Consider the following 25,662-nt stretch of genomic DNA (forward strand, 5'->3'; position numbering starts at 1 on the left):
AAGACATTGCCTATCTTCAAAAAGAATTAAATAATTCAAAGTTGTAAGCAAATTAGAGTTTCTCTTCTGTAATTTAAATTCAAAACCAGCAGCAGGAGCAAGTTCCCTTTACCACTACTTTACCAAGCAAGAAGTGCACCATTCGCCTTGTCCTTCTTTTTTTTTTTTTGGCCTTTGCAAAAGGAACTACTCGCCTTAAAATATTTTCGCAGTTTTCCTGTGAATTTTCCGACACCCAAGCTGCTTTGCCCAGAGCGGTGGGGCAACTAAATTGAGGCGGAAAATGCGCAGGGATTTGGGGGGTGAGATGGAGGTGACTCGGGCAAAAGGACTCCAGACAACTAGGATGCCATTCGAAGTCCCGCGCTCCGCTCACTTGGCTGCTGCATAAATAAAAAGGTGCAAATTAAATTCGAAATTCGGCTGGCAATGGATTTGCCATGTCTGCACTTGTTGGTTGCCGATTAACACAGACAATGCGGTTTTTTCGATATACCAAAGACACAAAAAAAAAATATATATGTACAAAAGTATATGTTATATATAAATAAATAAAAAAATAAAAAATAAAACCCCAAAAACCAGTACAAGCACGGAAAGTGAATGAAGCACGTTGACAGTGACAGCGCCAAAAAAAAAAAAAAGTAAAGAAAGGAAAAGCAAATCCCAGGCAGGTTGCTGATGGCTTTGCCACCCCCATATCCTTGCCACTGCTTGCGGCATACCAAAGGACATTCATTAGAATGGGCGCGAATGCAGAACTGACTTCTTGCCTTATAAACTGGGTCTGATGAAAATTGCTCACATAATTCTCTGGCATATTCTTTTATGAATTTTTATGGCACTTCTTTATTTATTTTTACGCCCTTGCAGGGTATTATCGTTTTCGTCAGAAGCTTGTAACACTGTGAAGGAGTCATTTCCGACTCTATAAATCATATATATTCTTGATCAGCATCAACAGGCGAATCTTTCTAGCTTTCTTCGGCAGAAAACACATTTTTTCAGAAATATCCCATTTTTGAAAAAAAAGGAAAGGGTTTATGTACATAGTTAAAATTTTCAAAAATTGCCAAATTACGACTTTTAAACTTAGATCTGTTGGGAAAATTGTCATATATTTATGGCAGCTATATATATATGTATGTATATATATATTCCACCGATTCGCCATGCTCCGACTTATATAGTAGTAAAATTATATAGACGAATAACTCCATAGTTTCATTGAAATGGCCTAAATTTGTTCTAAAACAAATCTCACACATCTGTACATATGATTCTCAACTGGTTCTAACATCCCCGGAATGAAGCGACTGCTACCGGCCACGTCTCAGATATGTGTTGTGTTTCAAAAGTTGCAAGTCATTGTTTATTAGTGTTCAAAGTTAGTAACTGATCATAGTTACTTAATGTTCATTGATACTTACTTATCAGAGTTACTTAGTGTTCAGAGATACTTACTGTTAAGAGTTAATTACTGATCATAGATACTTAATGCTCATAGTTAATTAGTGGTCATAGTTAATTACTTATCTTAGTTACTTAGTGATCATAGTTACTTACTGGTCATAGTTAATTGCTGATCATATTTACTTACTGGTTTAGAGTTAATTGCTGATCATAGTTACTTAGTGTTCAGAGTTAATTACTGGTCATACTTCTAGAAATCGTCTGATCGTTCCTATGTTGGCTATATATATGTATATATATAGTCCACTGATTCGCCATGGACCAATTTATATACTAGTAATATTATATAGAAGAATATCTCCATAGTTTCATTTAAATGTTCTTAAATTTATTCCAAAACAAATCTCGCACGTCCGAGCATATGATTCCCAACTGGTTCAAACATCCCCGGAACGAAGTGACTGCTACCGGCCACGTCTCAGATATGTGTTGTGTTTCAAAAGTTGCAAGTCATTGTTTACTAGTGTTCAAAGTTAGTAACTGATCATAGTTACTTAATGTTCATTGATACTTACTGATCATAGTTACATAGTGTTCAGAGATAATTACTGTTCAGAGATACTTACTGTTCATAGTTACTTAATGCTCATAGTTAATTAATGGTCATAGTTAATTACTTCTCTTAGTTCAGAGTTAATTACTGGTCATTCTTCTAGAAATCGTCCGATTGTTCCTATGTAAGCTATTTATATGTATAAATATAGTCCACCGATTCGCCATGCTCCGATTTATATAGTAGTGAAATTATATAGAAGAATAACTCCATAGTTTCATTGAAATAGCTTGCTCATTGTTCCAAAACAAATCTTGCACGTCCGAGCATATGATTCCCAACTGGTTCTAACATCCCCGGAATGAAGCGACTGCTACCGGCCACGTCTCAGATATGTGTTGTGTTTCAAAAGTTGCAAGTCATTGTTTACAAGTGTTCAAAGTTAGAAACTGATCATACATTATTCCTATTCGTAGATACTTACTGCTGAGAGTTACTTAATGCTCATTGATACTTAGTGATCATAGTTACTTACTGGTCATAGTTAATTGCTGATCATATTTACTTACTGGTTTAGAGTTAATTTCTGATCATATTTACTTACTGGTTTAGAGTTAATTACTGATCATAGTTAATTAATGTTCAGAGTTAATTACTGATCATAGTTACTTAGTGTTCAGAGTTAATTACTGGTCATACTTCTAGAAATCGTCTGATCGTTCCTATGTTGGCTATCTATATGTATATATATAGTCCACCGATTCGTCATGCTCCGATTTATATACTAGTAACATTATATAGGTGAATAACTCCATAGTTTCATTTAAATGTTCTTAAATTTATTCCAAAACAAATCTCGCACGTCCGAGCATATGATTTCCAACTGGTTCAAACATCCCCGGAACGAAGTGACTGCTACCGGCCACGCCTCAGATATGTGTTGTGTTTCAAAAGTTGCAAGTCATTGTTTACTAGTGTTCAAAGTTAGTAACTGATCATAGTTACTTAATGTTCATTGATACTTACTTATCAGAGTTACTTAGTGTTCAGAGATACTTACTGTTAAGAGTTAATTACTGTTCATAGTTACTTAATGCTCATAGTTAATTAATGGTCATAGTTAATTACTTCTCTTAGTTCAGAGTTAATTACTGGTCATTCTTCTAGAAATCGTCCGATTGTTCCTATGTAAGCTATTTATATGTATAAATATAGTCCACCGATTCGCCATGCTCCGATTTATATAGTAGTGAAATTATATAGAAGAATAACTCCATAGTTTCATTGAAATAGCTTGCTCATTGTTCCAAAACAAATCTCGCACGTCCGAGCATATGATTCCCAACTGGTTCAAACATCCCCGGAACGAAGTGACTGCTGCTAGCCAAGTCTCAGGCATGTGTTGTGTTACAAAAGTTGCAAGTCATTGTTTATTGGTGCTCAAAGCTAGTGTGTTTTCCCATTGCCACCTTTTATATTATTTTTTCTTTCATTAAGTTGTAGTATTGTATTCCCAGTCGATAGTTATTTTTCTTTAAATATATTTCTTTTATACAGAATAAGTTGTTTAATAAGTTAATACAATTTAAGAAATGCTTCTAATTTAAACAAATGATAATAGTTTGAAAAAACACAGCTACAACATTTATTTATTATGTGTATAGTGTATATTGTAATCGCATTCTGCTAATGGCATACACTTTGATCCTAAATCGTAGCTTTTTTAATAAATGGATGCCGTTTGCCTATATGGTCGGCCTTTTTGGCAGAATTTCCCCAAGTTCGTAGGCTCTTTATGACTGGCATGTTTATAGGGCCATTTCATGGGCTCTTTTTTTTGGCATCTTTATCGGGAGCACGCATCATTGGGTCGAAGTGGAAGTAGAAGTAGAAGTCGAAGTCGAAGTGAAAGTCGAAGGCTTTTCCTCACCCAATCGAGTGCAGTTTACGACGAGTGTTTTTTTTCCTGTTTTATTTTTTCTTGTGGGAAATGCCAGGAGCAGGTCCTGGGCATATTTCATATATGAATGTGTAAGTCTATATATGACCGAAAGGCATTCCATAAATGTTTATCTATCTCCGGCTGTCGTTCCAGGTCCCGGACTCTCAAAGATGCAGACGAATGTGCAAATCGACTCGAAGAATCTAAGGAGCAACGATGACAATTTCCGCTCCCGCGGCCATCACATCACCATCGAGGTGAGTGCTCACTTAACACATGTCCCCAGCCATTCGGTGTCCTCAGTGGTCCTCAGGTGTCCTCCGGTATAGGTTGTCATCTCTTTGGACTTGTCCAGTCCCAGGCATATTAATTACAGTTCAAAGTTTGGGCCCTCAAATTAGATTGCTCTGACTTTGGGTTGCTTTGGGTGACTTTCCTGGACATGGTTGCAAACCTAATTAATTTTGGTAAATAGTAGGACGCAGACATGGTCCATGTCTGGCGGATAATTCAATTTGTGTTTTGCTGTTTGCTGTGCATACGCTGTGGTCATTATTCAATTTACCATATCCTGGAATTGGGGCATATCTCTTGATTAGATTACACCATAAATGGTCTGTGCACCAATTTTATGATGTGTATTTATTCTTGGAAAGGTTTTCTGCCTGTGCTTTTTCAAATATATATATTAAGATATGAATTTATATAGCCTTCTCGGGGAATATATTAAATACGTAAACCATTATGTTTTAAAACAAAATTCTACGCACTTGTTTGTAGTTTATTATACTATTGCAAGGTATTATAGTTTCATTCGGAAGCTTGAAACTAAGTGAAATAATCAAATATATATTAACATATGAATTTATATAGCCTTCTCGGGGAATATATTAAATACTTAAACCATTATGTTTCAAAACAATATTCTACGCACTTGTTTGTAGTTTATTATACTATTGCAAGGTATTATAGTTTCATTCGGTAGCTTGAAACTAAGTGAAATAATCTACAAATATAGATAAATATGGACTCAAAGAATGGTTCTAAAATTTAGTTAGGAGCTTGAAACTAAGTGAAAGAATCGTTTCCGACCCTATAAATTATATATATTCTTGATCAGCATTAACAGGCGAATCTTTAAAGCCATCTCCGGTTGAAAATTTTTTTCTTCAGAAATTTCCCAGTTTTTGAAAAAAAGGAAAGGAAGAAAATTTTTAAAAATTGACCAAAAATGACAAATTTTAAAATTTATTATTGAGTATGCAGATTTTTTTAACCGGATAAAAACTAGCACAGAAATGCTTTCCGAATTAAAATTAATCAATGTTTGGCTTAGTTATGATATTTCAAAAACGTTGATTTTTCCAAAAAAAAAAATTAGCATATAAAAATAAGGACTTCATGTCTTTAGATTACATAGATACGAAGACCTTACGGTTTCCAAACGTTAGATATATTTCGTAAAATATAATTTATAGTAATAATTTTTTTGAAATTTGTTCAAATATATGTTGTTATAAAATATTAATTAATACTCTATATATATATTCTTTTTCTTTGACCAAAATAGATAAATTCGTAATGATTTTAATGGAATTATAACAATTATAATTTGTAAATATAATATTACATATTCGGAAATTTTCAAAATTTACTCGAGTTTCAGAGATTCTTTTGTCCAAATCTATGTTGACTGGGTAAGGTGAGGGTAAGCTTTTTCTGAAAAAGTTTGTCTGCAAAATATTCATTAAAGCTGAGGAAGTAAAAAGGGAGTATGCTACTTTTCAATTAATACAATGAAAAACTGCAAAAGGGTCTGTATTTATTTAACTATATAGTTTTTTATTATATTATTTTAACTATATATTTACTATATTTACATAAATTTATAAATATAAATACATAGCAATAGCAACACAAGGTTCACAAAGTGAAGTATTCATAACTCTGCCTTGCCCTGATAAGTAGGCAACACTTTTGACTGGGCTTGCTAAGGTATCCTTTAGTCTGAACAACTGCCACAGCAAGCAACAGGTGAGAGAGTCGAAAGCTTTTGCAGATGCTGCGCATGCGTCCTTCTATCCCAAAAGAAAAGCTCCTGCAAAGGACTCAAAAGTTCTCGCACAGCATCAGCTGTGTAGCTTCGTGCAGGATTTTTGGGGCGAATATGGACATCTGATTTTGTTTTGCTCCGCCCCAGCTGACTGGCGATTTCCTCAATGAACCCTCGGTGGGGCGGGGCGGGGCGGGACGGGACAGTGTGGGAAATGCTGGGAAATTGAAAATCCGAGTAGTGCTTGCCACAGCTCAGTCGCTAGCAACATTTTGGCGCGTGTTGACATGCGAAAAACAGTGTCCGCGACGGGCGACTTGAGTGCTTTTTAGCCGTTTTATCCATCTTATCCGTTCGTTTCCTCGCACACAAAAGCTGCAGCAAATCATTGTGTTTCCATAATCTGCTCCTTGATAATCTGCTCTGTATGCTATCTACGTTTTCGTTAATTTTTTTTCGAGTGCGTTTCCGTGTGCCACTGAAAGTAATTAAAGTAAAAAAAAAAACGAAAAATTTTCCGCCCCCGCTAGTTAAATTCTGACATTTGCCAGGCTCGCTCTCGCATATGTACTTGCGCTTTTCCGCTTTTCTTTCCATTGTGTGTGCGCCTTGTGATGGCCGGCATTTCCAGTTTGGCGCGTAAATAAATTCAAGGCTTTTGCTTATCAGCTGGCCAAAAAAAAAAAGGATACTTGGTGTGGCAACACAGCCAACAAGGATCAACCTTTTACAAGTCAACAGAAACGTGGCCGTCTAATGGTTCATCATTAATTATCTTACACAAAAAAATGGCATTATTATTAGTCTCAATATATGAGGGAATTCTAGGGAATATATATATTATTAACTAGGGACAATCGCTTTCATAATTACTTATCCCCTTTTCTGAGAATCCTTCAAACCAATTATCAATGTCAATATAGAATTTCTATATATATATTTATCATAGCTGCCTAGGAAATTCCCCGCCTAATCAAAGGAGACTGTGTCCCTCGAACGTAAATATATATAATATTCTAGACGCTGGCATATGTTATAATATATATATAGTGCCAGGATAATATCGAGGTTATTAATCAAATCGAGCAAATGGGTGGAGCACCACCGGCAGGCACACTCGAGGCCAACAACAGTTTCAAAATGTTTCCCGAAGGCTGCAAAAGTTTGCAATTGCAGAGGGGCCAAGTTTTCAATGGAATTGTGCAAAATAATAAACAGATTTTTATTAAAAACAAACAGAAACCCAAAAAGCTCAGTTTGTTGTTTTACGTTTAAAAGGGTATATGTTAAATATTACTCTAGGAGAGAGGTTGGATCAAAAGTAGACACTTGTTGAGTTCTTAAATATAAAGATAAGATCTTTAAATATATTGGAGTTTAAGATTAAATCCCTTTAAATAATTCCAACTAGGTTTAATTTATATAATTGAATTGACTGTTTTTTAAAGTGTATTCCTGCGTCGACCCTGGTCTAATCGTCATTTAATAGAGTCATTTATGGCAGCACTTTTTGCATTCGTTTGTTTGTTTTTTTTCTTTTTTTGGTCGGGTCTCCTTGTTCTGCCCAAAATCAAATAAAATTGTTTTAAATGGCCAAAAACTCATTGAGAAGGCTGCGGTTGCCAAGGGCTCAGGTTCCCATGAACCCCGCCCCTGGACAAGGTCCTGTTTTTGGCACTCAGTTTGATTATCATATTACGCCCGGCCTTTTATGGCGGAAAAACCAGAGGAAAAGCGGAGGAGAGAAAGTAAGAAAGTGTGGAGAAATAAAAAAATGAAGAAGCCGTTCTTGGGTTCAGTTTTGTTATAGAAATCCAAAGAGCAACTATCCTTATTGAATTTTTGTGTGTTAGTGTTGATTTGTTGCTGCTGAAATGTAGAAGGTTTCATTTTGCTCAACCGCAAATCGCCATAAGCCGGTGTGTGTGTGTGTGTGTGTATAAGGATACTATATCCCTGTATCCTGTAACCCGTTTTCCGCACACAAAAATAAACATTTTCCCAGACACTACACATGGCCGGGCCTGGGGCCTCAGTTTTTAATGCTGTTGAAACTTGTCACTCTACTTATAATCAACTCGATTAAAACGAAGCCTATCATTTCGTCCTGAGTCCTTCGTCCTGCCTGGGTCCTGCGTCTCTCCCAGGTCTGGGTTCTCTATGTTTTTGGCAGGCAATAAAACATTTGCAGCTCTCTTTCAGGCGGGATTTGTACAGTGGAAATTAGTTGGGAAAGGACAACAGGTTGCCTGTTCTTTGTTTTTGAAGCCTTTAAATATTTTTGAAACAAGTAAAATCAAACTAAACTTGTATAAGAATATAAGTAAATTTAAACATGGCATTTTAGTCAATGAAATTAATTTTTAAAACTACAAATTTTACCTCTTTGTGTGCTTGAAAAATTATTAAACAAAGAGTTAGCTCTTTTATGATGATTTTATTTATTTTAATAGTTTTGTTGAAGGCCTTTCCCTTGTTAGTGTGTAAATTTAATTTTGCGGAAATCACTGAACCGTGGAAAAACCTAGGGTAGGCAACCCCTTTTCCCCGCCCCCCTTAGGCAGTGGCCACTGTGCATAATTCCATCCTGGCGAGTGGTTGCCTGGAGAATTCCTTGGGTCCTTGGTCCTGGCCGTTGTATTTCGCCCTTCGCTGCCCCACTCCTCCGCCCGTTGAAAACGTGTAGGAAAAGTTGTGTGCATCTATTTTGTCTTTTGCGAAGGAGAAAAGTGTGCTAGAGGGAGCACCAGGACCTCATCCTCATCCTCATCCTTTTCCATGCGGAAAATGGGGGCTACTGAATGTTGGTCATTGTTGTCTGACTGGCTACCTTGGCTGGTTCTCTGTTCGTTGTTGTTGTTGTTGTTGTTATGCGTCATGAGCCACGCCCGGCTGCAGCCCATAATTCGTGCAGCTCCTCCTGCTCCTTCTCCTCCTTCTCGTCCTTGTTGTCGTCCTGCCACACCATTTGTCCTGGCCCTCTCCTTTTGGCCTTTGTCAATGTAAACAATTTAATTTGCTTAGTTGGCGTAATATTCGCCATCAATAAGGAACTTGGGGACTCGAGTGTGTGTGTAGTGTAGTAGTGTGAATGTGTGTGTGAATGTGTGTGTGTGTGTGTGTGTGTGTGTGTGTGTGTGTGTGTGTGTGTGTGTGTGTGTGTGTGTGTGTGTGTGTGTGTGTGTGTGTGTGTGTGTGTGTGTGTGTGTGTGTGACAGACAATGACTATCGATAACAGGCAAGAAGAAGACGCATAAGAACAAGCTGAAGGTCCATCGCGTCCTTGTGGCTTTTATAATATACCCTAGATTCAAGGGGTATTATCATTCAGGGGAATAATTAGATCTTAATAAAATATATTTTAATTAATATTAATAGGCAATTTAATGCTTAAATAATTCAATAAAAATATTTATTTATTATTAATAAAATTAACTAATTTAAGTTACACAACTTTGAGTACTGGGTTATTTCCAGTCGAGGCTTTCTTAGTAGTTCCAATCCCATGCCTTCGTCTGCAGTCGAGTGTTAAGACGCTCTTGATATAATTCTTTTAGGGAACAAATTTCTCCAACACTGGAGAAAATAAAATCTATTAATTCAGCATTTTGATTAAAAAATTTAAAAGATATAATAAGGGGTTACATTATTAAAATTGTCAAAACAAAGTAACAAACATTTTAATTAAGATCAGTTTCCCGGAAACGACTAAGCTTATATAAATTAAATATGGGTTATTTAGCCTTTTTAGGTTTGCTTCTTTGAGTATGAATAAATAAAATAAATAATTGGGTAACTTTTAAAGAAAAATACACTTTTTTTCCAATAATTAACATCTCTTTATTATACAGGGTATTTATTTTTTATTATACCCTTGCAGGGTATTATATTGTTAGTCTGAAGAGTGAAACTAAGTGCAGGAATCATTTCCGACCCTATAAATCATATATATTCTTGATCAGCATGAAAAGCCGAGTTTTTCTAGCCATTTCCGGCGGGAATTTTTTTTTAATGTTTAATTTTTTCAAAATTAGGAAAGGGGTTACATCGTTAAAATTGTCAAAAATTGGCAAAAATGTAAATTTTTTTATTGAGTATGCGTATTTGTAAATCTAGTAAAAACTAGCAAAGAACACCTTTCCGAATTGAAATTAATTCATTTTTAGCCAAGTTATGATATTTTTATACCCTTGCAGGGTATTATAATTTCAGTCAGAAGTTTGCAACGCAGTGAAGGAGGCACCTCCGACTATATAAAGTATATATATTCTTGATCAGGATCAACAGCCGAGTCGATCTAGCCATGTCCGTCTGTCCGTCTGTCCGTCTGTCCGTCTGTCCGTTTCTACGCAAACTAGTCTCTCAGTTTTGAAGCTATCTGAATGAAACTTTGTAGTTAGCCTTCTATATACTCTCACTCGTATATATGTCGGAACGGGCCGGATCGGACGACTATATCATATAGCTGCCATAGGAATGATCGGAAAATTTTTACAAAAAAAATTTTAACTTTTTCAGTTCTCTATAGAATTGGATCAAATTTGAGATATAGCCTTTTAATATTATTCTACAATTTTGTGTAAAATTTTATGAAAATCGGACGACTATATCATATAGCTCCCATAGGAACGATCGAGAAATTAATTCAATTAATAAGTATAATATTTTCAGTTTTCAACAGATTTTCATCAAATTTGAGATATAGCCGTTTCATATTATTCTACAATTTTGTGTAAAATTTTATGAAAATCGGACTAATATATCATATAGCTCCCATAGGAACGATCGAGAAATTTGAGAGGAATGAGATTGGCGGTGGCTGTTGTCGGAAGACTGACAATCGCGGTGGCGATAACATTTTTAGTTTTCAACAGAATTTAATCAAATTTGAGATATAGCCATTTCATATTATTCTAAAATTTTGTGTAAAATTTTATGAAAATCAAACGACTATATCATATAGGTGCCATACAAACGATCGTTTGATGTAGAAGAAAAATACAAATCTGTGAATATAAAGCTGCAAATATAATATGTATAGGTGAATGAAATAAAAGCAGGTATTACTTCATTGTTTTTAAACACATATATATATAATTTATATGGTATGGATTTCTAGTCATAGAATTTCTATCTGCAAGGGTAGTTAAACTTCGGCGGGCCGAAGTTAGCTTCCTTTCTTGTTAAATTTTGATTTTCGCCAAAAAGTAAAAGCAAAAATCGTTAAAGTTTTGATTTTGGAAATTTGTAAACTGTGAAAATTGAATACAACTTTCTGGCACCCGAATTGAGCTTCTTTTATTTTTCATTTCATTATTTGATAGCATAGCACAAATGTAGTTAGTAGCTACCTTTTATGTTTCAGTGTCTTTTGGCCAAGTTAGTGGTGACTGTGGCAGAGACCAGAGAACGTTAAATCGTTATGGCCTGCGTTCTTTTGTGTACGAAAGTCATTCAGTTGGTTTGTCAGTCTCTTGTTCGTCTCTTTATACTCTGCGTTGCCTTTCCCTTGTCCCATTTCCCATTTCCCTTGTCCCATTTCCCATTTCCCATTTCCACCTCCATTTCCATTCACTTGTTGACCGCAATTCCGTGTAATTGTTAATCTCTTGCAGTGATTTTCCACCCTGCACCCGGCTTTTCCCCTTCTCCCTTCGCCCTTCTCACTCCCTCACTCTGCTGGCCATCGTAATGATCCGATAATCAAATTAGCTTTAAGCAATCGACCGCCTTTCGTCGTCGTCCTCTGCCATTTTCATTTAATTGCAGTCGTTCAACAGGGCGTATGATTAACATTGCACTGGCCGTAAATGGTGCAAATTAATAACTGAAATGATAAGCAATAAAATAAATATTTATCGAGGATTTATCAGGATTTTGTTATGTATTTTAAAAGGTGAAAAAGTAAAGATATAGTAAAGTATATTTTTATAAGTAATTTAATTTCATTTAAACAAGTCTTAAGCCATATAAAGCTGCTTATAATAAAGTAGAAATTAAACGCTTTAGATACTAATCGATATGTTTTTGTTGAATAGGAATCAAAGTATCTCAATTTTCTTATAATCTTTAAGGAGATTAAATTTCCTTTCCATTGTTTTTGGTCTTTATAAATATGTTGTTATCCTTTCTTCTTAATAGTTGCCAACTCAAGGGTATTAATGTCTCAAAAAACTAGATATGAAAAGTTGCCATAACAATGGGAAAAACTGAGTGTCTTTGTGGGGAAAACCTTTGTCAGCTTTCCACACTTCAGAGCTATCGCCTTTCACTTTCATTCTGTGGCCACAGAATTTTCCCCCTGCTTTCTGTTATTTATTTTTCAACTTATAAACCACACATTAATATATTAATATATCCCCTAAGCATCATCTGTAGAGTGGATCTAGTCAATAAGTTCCTTGGAACTATTTCTGTGGCAGGTAGTTATGTCCTTAGGCAGTCTCTCCTTGACTTGTTTGTCCTTATTAATTCGTTTCGAATGAACTGCTACAAATGGAAATGTGAAGCTGGGAGCCTGTGTCAGACATCAAAGACAGAGTAGCATCTATAAAACATATATACAACATATCATAAATAACAAACAATTATGCGGGCCAAGCTGGCCAAGAGCGAGGGCTGTCGAGGGGACAGGGTGGCCTGGCAGGATGTTAAGGATGTCAGGGATATTTTACTCCACCCTCTCCTTGAAGCACCTAGGCAAATCAAGAATAGATAAGTGGGGGAATCCAGCATTCAGACAGCCTGTCAGGCTGCCCAACTGATTTATGCATTCTGCCCTTGGAACTGGAATTACAAGATGGTTCTAGATCCTGCTCCTTGTCCTGCTTTTAATCCTGCTTCCTTTCCTTCTTTTCTCCATTTTTTGCCAAGCCAACTCTTTGACAACGAAAATTGCACACGAAAATTGTTTAATTATGTGTGGCAAGGCCCCCTCCCGTTTAGATAAAGTCAAACATTAATTCAGAGACTCCTTTAAGCTATTCCATTTAATTTTCATTAGCAAAAGCCGCAAATTAGAAGAAACTTTTGCCGCCTCCCAAAAATGCGAGAGCCATTTTCCATGAATATTAAAATATTCAAATTCGGGGGACGAACGGCAACGTTACAAGAAAAAAAAAGGAAAAAGAAAAGTCTGGGCGGTCTGAAAAATACTCTCTGCAACCTCAGAGCTTGATGTAAAATTTTAAAATTCATAGAGTGGCGGCTCCTGTTCTTGTCCTTTATATATATGTATTCCATTTTTTGACTTTTGCAATTATTAACATTATTTATTTGACGAGCATTTCAATTAGTTGCCACAAAAAAGAAGAAGGCCTCGGTGTCTCTCTCTCTCCAGCCTCATTTTTCATTGTCAGCCAGACTGGCTTTAGTGTCGATTTTAATTATTGTCCTTGCTCGGGAGTCCTGGATTCAGGCTCCTGGTTCCTAGCTCCTGAATCTTGGCTGCTGGACTCTGAACTCTGCAGCCATGAAAATGGAAACCAAAACAGAAGGGAAACCAAAGCCAAAGCCGACACCGATACCAAAACCGAAACCGAAACCGAAACCGAAACCGAAGCCCTCGGGGGCCAGGAGACATCACATCACAGGACAGAGGGACAGGACATCATTACGGCGACTTTGACCCCCGGAAAATCCAAGCGGTCCTGGCCATAAATCAAATAAACGCCGACTAAGCTGAAAAACACAACAGGACAGGACAGGACAGGACAGGACAGACAAAAAAAAATATATATAAATATATATAAGAGCAGGGAAGAGAAGGGAAATTTTGTGATGAAAAGCAAAATTAGAAAGAAGATTTAATGCTCTGACTTGGGAGAGAGTTGCTTGGGTCCTTCTAAAGGTCCTTTTTAGGTCCTCCTAGTGCCCAAATTAAATATAAATAATATTATTAAAGAAATCAATTTAAAAGTTAAAAAGTTATTAAAGAAATATGTCAAAAATTATTAGATAGATTTATTATTAACTTAGCATTTTATTATATATATACATATATATGATTGATCATTATATAGTTTACTTGATATATAAATAATATATTAGAGAAGAACTGGATTTTTTTTTAATAATACATTTGATATATCTTTAAAAATATTAGCTTCAGATCTTATATATTTAATTGGAAATATTTAAGGCCATAATTTAAATATATGTCAATATATTTTAATGTTCAATTATTTTTTCTTGGCACGCTCTGAAGCTTTAATGTATCTTCCACATTACGAATTTATTGAATTAAATTTGCATCAATTAAATTTCAAAAATATGAAAATATGATTTACTCTATAAATACCTTTTACAGAACCTTTATTAATATTTTATTAATTTAATTTGTTATTATATTTCTTCACTTTCTATGTCACCCCTTTGATTTTTTCATTACCACGAATTTGTAAATAATTTCGGCAATCTGTTTTGGCCAAAACTCAGTTAGAAAGCCACCGTGACCGTTGCCGAGAAAGGGCAAGAACACAAGAACAAGGCCAAAATCCGTATTTAGGGCCGCAGGACATTATGTAGGGAAAAGGGACTGAGACCGCATCCGAGGGTAGGGTTTCTCTCTCTCTCCAGTTCACGACACTGGGCACATGATAAAAATTGACACCATTGCCAAAAGGACATGGGGATGAGGCAAAAGGACTACTACGATGGCTGTAAAAAGGCCTATGGTCCATGGGACCAAAAGCCGGGCTGCTGTCGTTTTGGCCTCGTAATAAAAATGTCGTTGCATTAGTGCCTCAGAGTGCGTCGAGGTTCACTCAGTGTGCATGTGAAGGCGTAATAAAAATTTAGTATGTGTCACATTGTTGCTCTCACACTTCCCTGTGTCCTTTTCCTCCTTTCTATTTTTTTTTTTTGGTTGTGCTTCTAGGGAAGGACATTAGCCCTGACCGGAAGTTGGGCACTTTAGAGCCTTATTTTTATTGTACTTTCTTGGTGACAGGAAATATTTTGTCATTTGGGAATGCAGATTTAGTGCTCAGAGTGTCCTTCAGACTTCCTCTCTCTCTCTCACTCACTCACTCTCTGTCTCTGTTTGCTGACGACATTTGCCTTGATTGATTCGATTCGATTTGACTTAATTCACGCATATTAATCATACGCCCCGTGGCCCCGCGGCCTCAACTGAAAATCAAGCAGAAAATAACAAACAAAATAAGAAGAGAAAAAACACCAAATCAAAGCCAGATGCTTGAGGGGAAAAGAGCACAAGCAAAAAGCAAATCAACCAAGAGATCTTGTTCAAAAAATTTCCAGGCATTTAGTAAAGTAAACAAGACCCCGAAGGCATCCTCGAAAAAAGTAATTATGCAGGGCTAGTAGCTTTTCTGAGGGCGGGGGTGGGGTGTGAAAATGTAATGGTTGTAAACGGTTGAAAATGTTTGAAAATCCTGCAGAACTGTTCTGAGGAAAATTCAGATGAAAATTCAAAGAGAGTGCTAGAGTTTTCTCCCAGCGAAGTTTGGTAATTTCCAGCTTAAGAAATCATTTCCGAACTTTAAGGGATTTCATTTTTGGTCCTTAATTAAATCAACCAACTATATTTTATAGCTCCCTGGGGAGTTGACATCATTTTATATTGCTTTTCACATATACATTTGGCAAAAGTTCTGCCCGATCGAATTATAAGTTATTAATTTGCCGCTGGAAGCTGTCACTTCTTGGGCATTCAATTAAGCACGAGTTCAGGCATTCGTTGTCCCAGCGGAACTAGTTCTCCTCTTGTCCTGGGGGGAAGGTCCTTTGCCGCTATTTATTGATTACGTGTCATATCACTCATACGCGCCGTTGTACGCCTGCCTCCGCCTCCCTTCCTCGAATCGATGCGACGACTCGACTCGATTGAAATGTAACGCAAGGAGGAGGGAAGTAGGACCAGGACCCAGGCGAAGAGGGACAGACCAGAAGTGAAGGACCCAAAAGGATGGCCCAGAAAAGGGCGGCCAGACGGGGGGAGTGACAGCAGCCAAACGAAACTTGTGCAAATAATTAAGTGCGCTTAAGTGATTTGCCCGACATCGACATCGACAACGAGCGATGACTACATGACGATGAAGATGACGACGACGATGATGATGATGATGATGATGATTGAGGGTGACCCCATCAAATGAAACACAACAATGTTTGGCTCTATATGGCCAGCTAAAATGTGTCCTCAAAACAGAATCGAAGTTAACCACAAAATATGTTGCAGTAAATCGAATTTGATGTTGTCTAGATAATTGACAAGTTCGGGGAAATTGGTAAAATATAAGGATTGCAGTTTGATATTAAGTATTTGGAATTTGCTTTGTTTTGCGATATGAGAAAGAAAGAAATCTTAATTGGACAAACCAAAGCTTCGAATTGAAATCGATCTTAACTAAATCAAAAGTTATGGAGAGATACAGAAATACAGATTTATAAAGATACAGAGATACAGAGATACAGAGATACAGGGATACTAAGATATAGAGATACGGGGATACTAAGATATAGAGATACATAGATATAGAGATACATAGATATAGAGATTCAGAGATATACAGATACAGAGATACAGAGATAGAGAGATACAGAGATACAGAGATACAGAGATACAGAGATACAGAGATACAGAGATACAGAGATACAGAGATACAGAGATACAGGGATACTAAGATATAGAGATATAGAGATATATAGATATAGAGATATAGAGATATAGAGATATAGAGATATAGAGATATAGAGATATAGAGATATAGAGATATAGAGATATAGAGATATAGAGATATAGAGATATAGAGATATAGAGATATAGAGATATAGAGATATAGAGATACAGAGATACAGAAATACAGAGATACAGAAATACATATTTACAAAGATACAGAGGTTCAGAGATACGGAGTTACTAAGATATAGAGATACATATATATAAAGATAAAGAGATACAAAAATACAAACATTACAGGTACAAAGTTAAATAGTTAAGAGTTGTAGAAGCAAACGAAAGGCAACCTTTATTTGTGCAAATGAAATTAGGCAAAAGTTCGTGGTTTCCACTGAGAATGATCGCAATCTCTCTCTCTCACTTACGTTCTGGTTTTCCCATTTTCCTATTTTGTATTTCTATTTACTCTGCTCGGAACAACAAAACCCACAGAAATGCCCTGAGGCCAGGCTGAGGCTGTCCGCCTTCTCCAGAGTTGTTCTGAGACGAGTTGGCCAAGGCAAGCAATCAGCGTTTGCCACAGCTTCTCCCATTGCCACCACCAACAATGACGCCTACACAGAGAGAAATCTATTTAAATTAATAAAAAAATATATATATAAAATTATTCATTTTAGTATATTATTATAGGCATATTTTGAAAAGAGTTTGGTGAGGAATCAAGTTTAAAAAGACAAACAATTTAAAATATTTGCTTATGTGATGTGTAAAAAGATTTTGGATATTATATTCATTCAAATATTATAAATTAAATAATATAAATATAAATATATATTATATTATATTATATTATATACTAACGACCAACTAAGTACAATTTACATACAAATGCTTTGTGTATTTATTATATATTATATAATTTTTATGTTATTTTTTTTGTATATACTTTCCTATCCAACTTAACCCCTTTTTGTTCTTTATTCTTGTTTCCTTTTGGGCTTGAATGTTGTCTAAATTTGATCAAAATACTATACTATACAAAAAAAAAAGACAACAAAGAACTTAAGTTTTCTGTTTGAGCGGGCAAATTTGCTGAAATTGTTGAAACAATCCGTCAATGCCGTCGCATGTCCTTCTGAATTTTGAATCCCTTGGAAATGCAGCTCAAACTGAAACTGAAACTGAAACTGAATCCTGGCTGCTTTTTATGAGTTTTCTTCTCTTTTTGTATGATTTTTGTTGTACTCGTTGTAGTTAGTTGTTTGCCGCTGCAGCAGCTCTCAGTTGGAAAATCCCAAATGGCCGGCAGCAGCTGCAGGTAACCAGGGAATCCTGGCAAGGACTTGGCTTGGTCGAGGACAAGGGCAAGGACAACGGGGGAATAGGGTTATAGCCTAGGAGGGGGGAGGGGGACCAAAAGCAAGCAAGGAGCAAGCCCAGCCAGGATGAAGGTCGCCTGTAGGTCACCCAGAGCAATTAATGCTGCAGCTGACCAAAAATTCAGACTTTCCAAGTGCTTGAATATTCCAAATTTATTCCAATTAATGCGCTGGCAAAAGGCCAAATTTAATACTGCTGCTAGCATTTGATACAGCATATGAATATCCTTGTAGATACATAAATATCTCATAGTTTATGAAAATAAAGCAATGTATCAAATCAAATATTTAGGAGAAAGACTTCTCTAGACTTGGTTTATTTTTACGGCAACAAAGAACTGTCTCCCAGAGTTTCGCATTAAAAATGCATTTCTCATATGGCGCCAGTTGAGTGCAAATAAATATGTGAATAACTTAAAAGCGCATTTTAATTAACTTTTCGTCCTCCGGCCCCCCAGCTCTCAAGGTCCTCTCTGTCGTCCTTCCACCTTCCGCTCAATTAAACGACCAATTGCGGCATTTTGTGACATCCGAGCTGCAAAATCTGTGGCTAAAACATGTCAAACGATTTAACCGGGCCAAAACCGTGAGAGAAAGTCAATTTGCATGAAGCATACTGCACAAAAACACACTGTCCTCGTGGAATGTTTAATCACAAATGGAGTGAGGGTTACATGACAAAAAAAGAAGTACAAAAAAATACAATTAAACAAAAAACGAGCAGGAAATTTATACATTGTCCCACATATATAAATAATAAATGCGATTATTGCATATTGTGGGTATTTTTTTCTGCCTTGATTTTGTATTACTTTTTTATTTTGAACGAAAAGATATGGGGAATTGTTTAAAAGGCAGGTAGTGTTGAAGAATTAATTTAAGAATGAAGTGTTGTGCCTATGAAGTATATAGAAAATGTATGCAATAAGCTAGAAACTGTATTATTTTGGTATATCTTATTAATAATATATCTTATTAATTAATAATATGCCAATTTGTTCGACAAATCAAAATTTAAAAATCTCATAACTAAGCCAAAAACGCATTAATTTCAATTCGGAAAGCAGTCGTATGTTAATTTTTAGCAGGTTAACAAAACTGCATACTCCATTTAAATTGTGAATTTTTGGCCGATTTTTGCGAATTTTCATGATGTAACCCCTTTCCTTTTTTCCGAAAAATGGGAAATTTCTGAAAAAATGTTTGTTCGGCCGGAAATGGCTAAAAAGATTCGCCTGTTGATGCTGATCAAGAATATATATGATTTATAGGGTCGGAAATGATTCCTTCAGTTAGTTTCAGGCTTCTGTTGATATTATAATACCCTGCACTTGTCGTTTTTATTTATAGACTTTCATGGTATTATAATTATATCCAGAAGGATTTATTTTTGGTCAGCATCAAAAAATCCATCAAAAAATTAACCATTTAGTTGGTTCCATTTCTAGTTTTAAATAATAGTTTACTATCAACAATGAGTTAAGTCATTTAGCTTTCTATTATTGAGGGAACATTAGCATTATGGCCAGTTTTTCTCTCAGTGTTGCTCCGACTCCCTAGAAGCTGGCAAGGAATTTACATTAAATTTTGAACTGGCTGCTGGGACATGTGTCGTCCCGTCCTTTGCTCGTTCACTTTGAATTGTTCCAGCTTCATTTCAATCGATGTGGCTTTTATCCTGAGGATGGGCCAGGACATGGATATGGGGATGGAGATGGAGATGGAGATGGGGGACAAGGATGGGAATGGGCATCCTGGATAGGGATGGGGGGGAAGCTCTGGCGTAGGGGGAACACTTGTAATTATGAGCGATTGGCGTGGCGAAGCCGCAGCAAGTAAAAAGCTGTAAAAGCTGTGGGTGTGGAGGAGGCGGTGTGTCACCAGGCTTTGGCACTTTAAGTGCTTCCTTCTTAGGTTCCCAGAAGGACCAGTTTCCCAGATTTCCCCGTCCCGTCCCAGAAGCTTCTCAATGCAATTTAATTAAGACCAACAAAGTGGAAATTTCGCGCCCTTCGAAAAGCGGACCAGGACCAACTAACGAAGCGTGTCAGCCAGACCACCACCCCCCGGAAAAGTTCAAATGAAAATTAGAAAAAAGTGTAGGAAAATTAAGCCAGAAGAAAGAATATAAGAGAAAAAAAAACAACAACAAAGAAGAAGTAGCGGAAAATAAGTTGGCCAAAAGCATTCAAAGCGGAAATTATGTTGCGGCCATTTCTTTATATATTCAGAGACAAAGCCGCAGGCAACAAAAAAAAAGAAACAAAATAGAAAGAAAATATAGCCAAATTAAGGAACTGCTACCACGGAAAGGAAAGTAAAGTAAATAAATACGAGCCACTAAAGCCAGATTCCTAAGGCTGCTTTCGGTTTCCCGGCTGCTGGTTTCCGGTTCCTGCAAGTGGAAACTGTCGACTCGCTGTCAATTATTTGCATTTACCCACCGAAAACTTGACAGTTGAATGCGTTTAAGGGGTGCCGAGGGGCACTTGGTATAATTTTACCCCCCAAAAAAACCAAACCCAAACCCAAACCCAAACCCAAACCCAAAACTCTAGGCCAGGACCACCTCTCTCTCTCTTTTGGCCTCAGCTGGGGGCTTTAAGAGGTAGAAGCACTTGCTGGGGGCTCTTTAATTTATAGGTAATAAAATATAATAATATTTATTTTTAGCAGTATACAAAATCCCAAAATCAAATAATAAATCAATAAATAATTACATTTCCCTTTCGAATCAAGAGTTCCTTTACCAATTTCCGGTTAGTAACATATTCATGTTGTACTTCTCATGGGTGTGGCCTTGGTTTTGTATGAGAAATCTGTGAACTGCATCTGGTCTCTGTTCTTTACTCAATCCCAGTCAGAATTCAAAAATCCGCAACTGAATCAGAATCAGGCTTGACGTATATAAAAATCTGTTTGCGGATGGAGTCCTTGTTTCCGGTTGTATAAATATGTATGCAGTGCGTTTTTGGGCCCACTTCTTTCGATTTGCATATTAATGCAGATGATACGAGTGCGTTGTCCCCCTTTTTTTTCTTCTGCGTTTCCCTTTTTTCATGCAGAGAAAGAAATAAATGTTTTAAAGTCTACAATATATTTATTAACCATTCTTCTTTGATAATTCGTTATTATTAACATTTTCTCTAATTTTCTACAATTAAGTTTCAAGTTGAAGTGTTTTAAATTCACTCTGAGCAAAAGTATATATAATTTTCTTAGTGTTTTCAACATTCATTTTTGCATATCACGCATGCGCCTCGTTGTTTGACTTGGGCACATTATGAACATGGCGTATTAAAATGCAAATTAAAGCCAAATTAGCACGCGCTTTAAACGCACGAGAATTTTATATATATAAGTATATTACTTGGCCCCATTTTCATTTCCGTATCCGTTTCCGTTTCCGTTGGCGCTGCCACTTGACCGCCGTCATTCAGTTGTCAACTTGAATTGCTTTCCGATGAAGTGAAACGAACACACATTTCATAACTTCCGGCGGTTATTTCACGGTTAAAACTTTTCACACCATTTTCGGTGGCATTATCTTTTTAAGTACTCAATCATTTCCCCCCAGAGAAATTCAACGAAAAGTTAAGCCAAAAGTTTTATTGATGTTTTTTTTTTTTTTGATGGCCTCTTAAACTTGTACAGGAAAATATACAAAAAAGAAATACTATTTCAAGTTGGAAAATTGTCGCACTAGAAAACTCTTTTCTTGGTTTACTAATCGAACTAATCTTATTAAGAAATGAACTTAAACCCAACAAGTTGAAAGTTGAAAAGTTTGCTTTAAATTGCATTTTAATCTCGAGACTCTTGATTTCTTTTTTATTTTGTAACCGTGTTGGTTTACTTGCTTGATTTTCAGCTCGTTCTGGCTTTTATTCCATTTCCCTGGCTGCTCGTAAAGCGTGTGTAATGCCGTTAATACAAATTTTCAGCGTTTACAAATTGCGCATACGACGCGTGGTACAGGTACAGGTACAGGTGGAAAATTGTGTGTGTGTGAGGGAAGGGGAAGGGGAAGGGGAAGGGGGGAGGGGATGAAGCAGCCATAGTCATTGGGGACAAACACAGACGTTTCAGCTTTGAAGATGAAATTTTCAACGTGTCAGCAGCAGCCGCCGTGGGCTACACACATGAATATGAAATGTGTGCACTGAGAAAAATTTAAAGGATATATAAAAAATATTTGTAGAAAGTGAAGAAAAGAATTTGAGGTCATAAGAAGTTAAATATAGATTTATAAGAGCTTATATTTGCTTAGGAATATGAAGAAAAAATGATTATAAGAAGACTAGATATTTGATAAGATGATTTAAATTGATTTTAAAGGCTTAGAAAATGAATTTTTTCAAGGGTATTACAATTTATAATTTTAGTTAGTACCCTATAAATCGTATATATTTATAATTTTAGTTAGTACCCTATAAATCGTATATATTCTTGATCAGAATGAGCAAAGAAATCAATCAAGACATTTTTGGCAGAATAAATAATAAATAAATAAAAATTTTCAAAAATTTCCAATTTGTTAAAAAAAGGAAAGGGGTAACATCGTTCAAATTTTTTAAAAATTGACCAAAAATTTAAAATTTTTATTATTTTTATTGAGTATGCAGATTGGTTAATCTAATAAAAACTAGCTTAGAACAGTTTTCCGATTGGAATTCAAAGAATTTTTGAGGGAGTTATGATTTATTTTCTCTGCAAGGATATTGAAATTTTGGGCTAAAGCTTTAGTTTTTCTCATATTTGAATAGAATTTTTTATATATACTTATGATAAATCAAAATTTTCTCCTTTTCTTATTATTTTCTCTGTATATATGTACTCTATATATATATATATATAGGTATTTATCGGGACTGTCAGTTGTCATATGTCTTCCGGTGTTTATTGACAGACGTGCCGGGTCGCTGCTCTTTAGCTCCCCTCTCTTTCTCACTCTCTCTCTCTGTCTCTGTCTCTGTACTCTTTGTACATTCTCGGTTCTCCCTCTCTTTCTCCCAGTTTCCCTGTAAATCCCTCTGTCTCTTTCCCCTGAGAATTACTGCCACAGCAGCAGCTCCTCTCGTCTTGCTTAATTAGAATTGCGGCATATTGGAATTGCTTTTTGTCAGCCATCTGATACCCTGTAAAGCAGCTGCCCACGCGAAAAACGCGCATCAAAGGCGGACTGTTTTCTGGGAAAGGCAAAAGGCAAAAGCCTTTGATGAACTGAATGAGAAATAAAACTATTTATTAGGAAGCTATTTATATTGTAATAACCAAGTAATAGGAAATTCCCCATGAAAAACACAACTTATTATTAGAGATATTATATATAATTTATATATGTACATATCTCTGAGCTATCATTGCCAATTTGGTAAATGAATTAAATGGAAACTAAATGAATTTTGCTGCAGTTTTTGCTCCATTTTTGCCAAAAACCAAAACCCCACGACGACGACGACTGAATTGCAACAACAACAATAGTAACACTAGTCATAAAATAATAACTACCGCACATAACCATAATCGTAACGACCAAAGTACAACGATCGGGCCACACACCAAAAATATATATATTATATATATAAAAAATCAAAAAAAAAAAGTAAAGAAAAAACCTAAAACCTCGTATAAAGTAATATCGAAAGCAGCGGCATGTCGGTCGATTTGAGTGGACAACAGGAGCCGACCATTTCGGTGATAACCACAGTTCCGGTGGCCCAAAACGGTGGCGAAATGGATGCCCTGCTGCTCGGCAGGATTGGGGTGAGTGTCTCCTTGAATCAGCCTTGTCACCCGTGTCACCCAAGCCACCCAAGCCACCCCCTCATTTGAACAAACAGAAACACCACATGGAAAAACATTGACATTGACTATTTCCCTTTTTTCCCCTCTCTCTCTCACTAAGTAGCAAAGTGCGTGATGTTCTTTGTAAAAAGACATAGTACGAAAAAAACAATAGTAAAAATAGAAAAGGAGAAAAATTTAGATGTATTCGGAAGCTAAAGATACCCTTGCAGAAAAGTGTTAAAGAGCAAAGTTAGAAAAGTATTTAGAGAAAAGTATTTGAAATTAAAATATACATATACATATATACCTTAAATTTCCCATTCTATTATTTAGAAATGTACAATACATAAATTATAGAATATTTGTAGGAAGACTTTCAGACAGCTTTGAATTTTAGCTTCCTTTTTACATTTTCCTTACCAACTCACATTTAAATAGAAATACACCTAATGTAAATATTCATATAAATTCAAAAGGATACAATTTAGACTTAAAATTAAATTAAAAATAGATTTATTAGACAGAAAATGTAAAAAGTTTATTATAATTTTAGTTTTGTATATAAAAAAACAAAAACAGAAATTATTCTTGACACTTAAAAACCTTTTTGCAAAGAAACAGCAAGGAAACTTAATCTGGCAGACTGCAGCTTGAAATTAATTATAGAATCGTATAGGAAACCGATCATAAAAAATAACGACATTTTTATATGGCAATTTTTTTTGACAAATTAAATTTTTAAAATCTCATAACTCAGGCAAAAAAGCATTAATTTTAACTCGGAAAGCGTTCTTATGTTAATTTTTAGCAGGGTAACAAAACTGCATACTCCATTTAAATTGTGAATTTTTGGCCGATTTTTGCGAATTTTCATGATGTAACCCCTTTCCTTTTTTCCGAAAAATGGGAAATTTTTGAAAAATTTTTTTTCGGCTGGAGATGGCTTAAAAGATTCGCCTGTTGATACTGATCAAGAATATATATAATTTATAAGATCGGAAATGACTCCTTCACCTTCTTTTAAGCTTCTGACTGAAGATTAGTCATATTGTATATTAAATATTGTTATAATATAAAATTAAATGGTAAAATAAGTGCCTAATCTATTTTTCAATTTAAATGTGAAATATGAAGCTTAATTTTGTTCTACATTAATAATTGTATTTAGGGAACCTTGTATTAAAAGGATTTAAGCCTCCCAAGATATGTATCATTTAGTTCAAGGACCTGCTGGAGTCAAAAAAATAAGCATAAACTTTGAGATATTTTTTATAGCAAATTTTTAATAATTATAAGATATTGTATTTGGAAATTTAGTTAAATCTACAAGATATTTAATCTAGTTAAGCAGTCTGCAAGGGTATCTAAACATAATGAAGTACAAGGAACTCAAAACCCATTACATTACTACCATTGCCTTTTGCCTTTTGCCTTTTGGCCTTTTTGGATTTTTGCATTTTAGCTAGTGAAAATATTTGGCTTGGATTTCGTTTTCAACTCTACTTTCTTTCTGTTAACACTTGAAAACTCTCTCTCAGAGTTATTTTGACCAACTGGAAAGGCCAAGAATAAGCCATAAAGACATCAACTATTTCCTCCTGCACACACACACACACACACACACACACACACATTTTTTTGTCATTAGCTGAAAAGTAGTTGCAAGCTCTCTCTCTCTCTTTCACTTTCCGCTCTAACTGCTTCAAATATAAAATATTAAATGCGATAAATGCTGCCATTTTAGTCTAGGTTTAAGCCCTTAGCACAGCGTAAGTATTTCCCACACTCAACTCCTGGTCACGACTCTCAATTATTCTGGTCTAAATAAATATTTGCGGCTATTTGTGGTAATAAACGTGGCACTGAGCCTTTTGGCCACTCAGTTGG

The 25,662-nt window shown here is 35.8% G+C and overlaps 1 long non-coding RNA gene across 1 annotated transcript in view; it reads left to right on the plus strand.

Annotated features, from left to right (window-relative positions):
• Positions 1 to 25,662, plus strand: part of LOC110179730 (uncharacterized) — an 81,217-nt gene that overhangs the window by 21,493 nt on the left and 34,062 nt on the right. The window contains exon 3 of the long non-coding RNA XR_015272233.1: positions 4,062 to 4,165. This is a non-coding gene — a long non-coding RNA (uncharacterized LOC110179730). The remainder of the gene's footprint in view (positions 1 to 4,061; positions 4,166 to 25,662) is intronic.

This window comes from Drosophila serrata, unplaced genomic scaffold (assembly GCF_035046125.1).
Source record: "Drosophila serrata isolate PLE 108 unplaced genomic scaffold, ASM3504612v1 contig_276, whole genome shotgun sequence".
NCBI lineage: Eukaryota > Metazoa > Arthropoda > Insecta > Diptera > Drosophilidae > Drosophila > Drosophila serrata.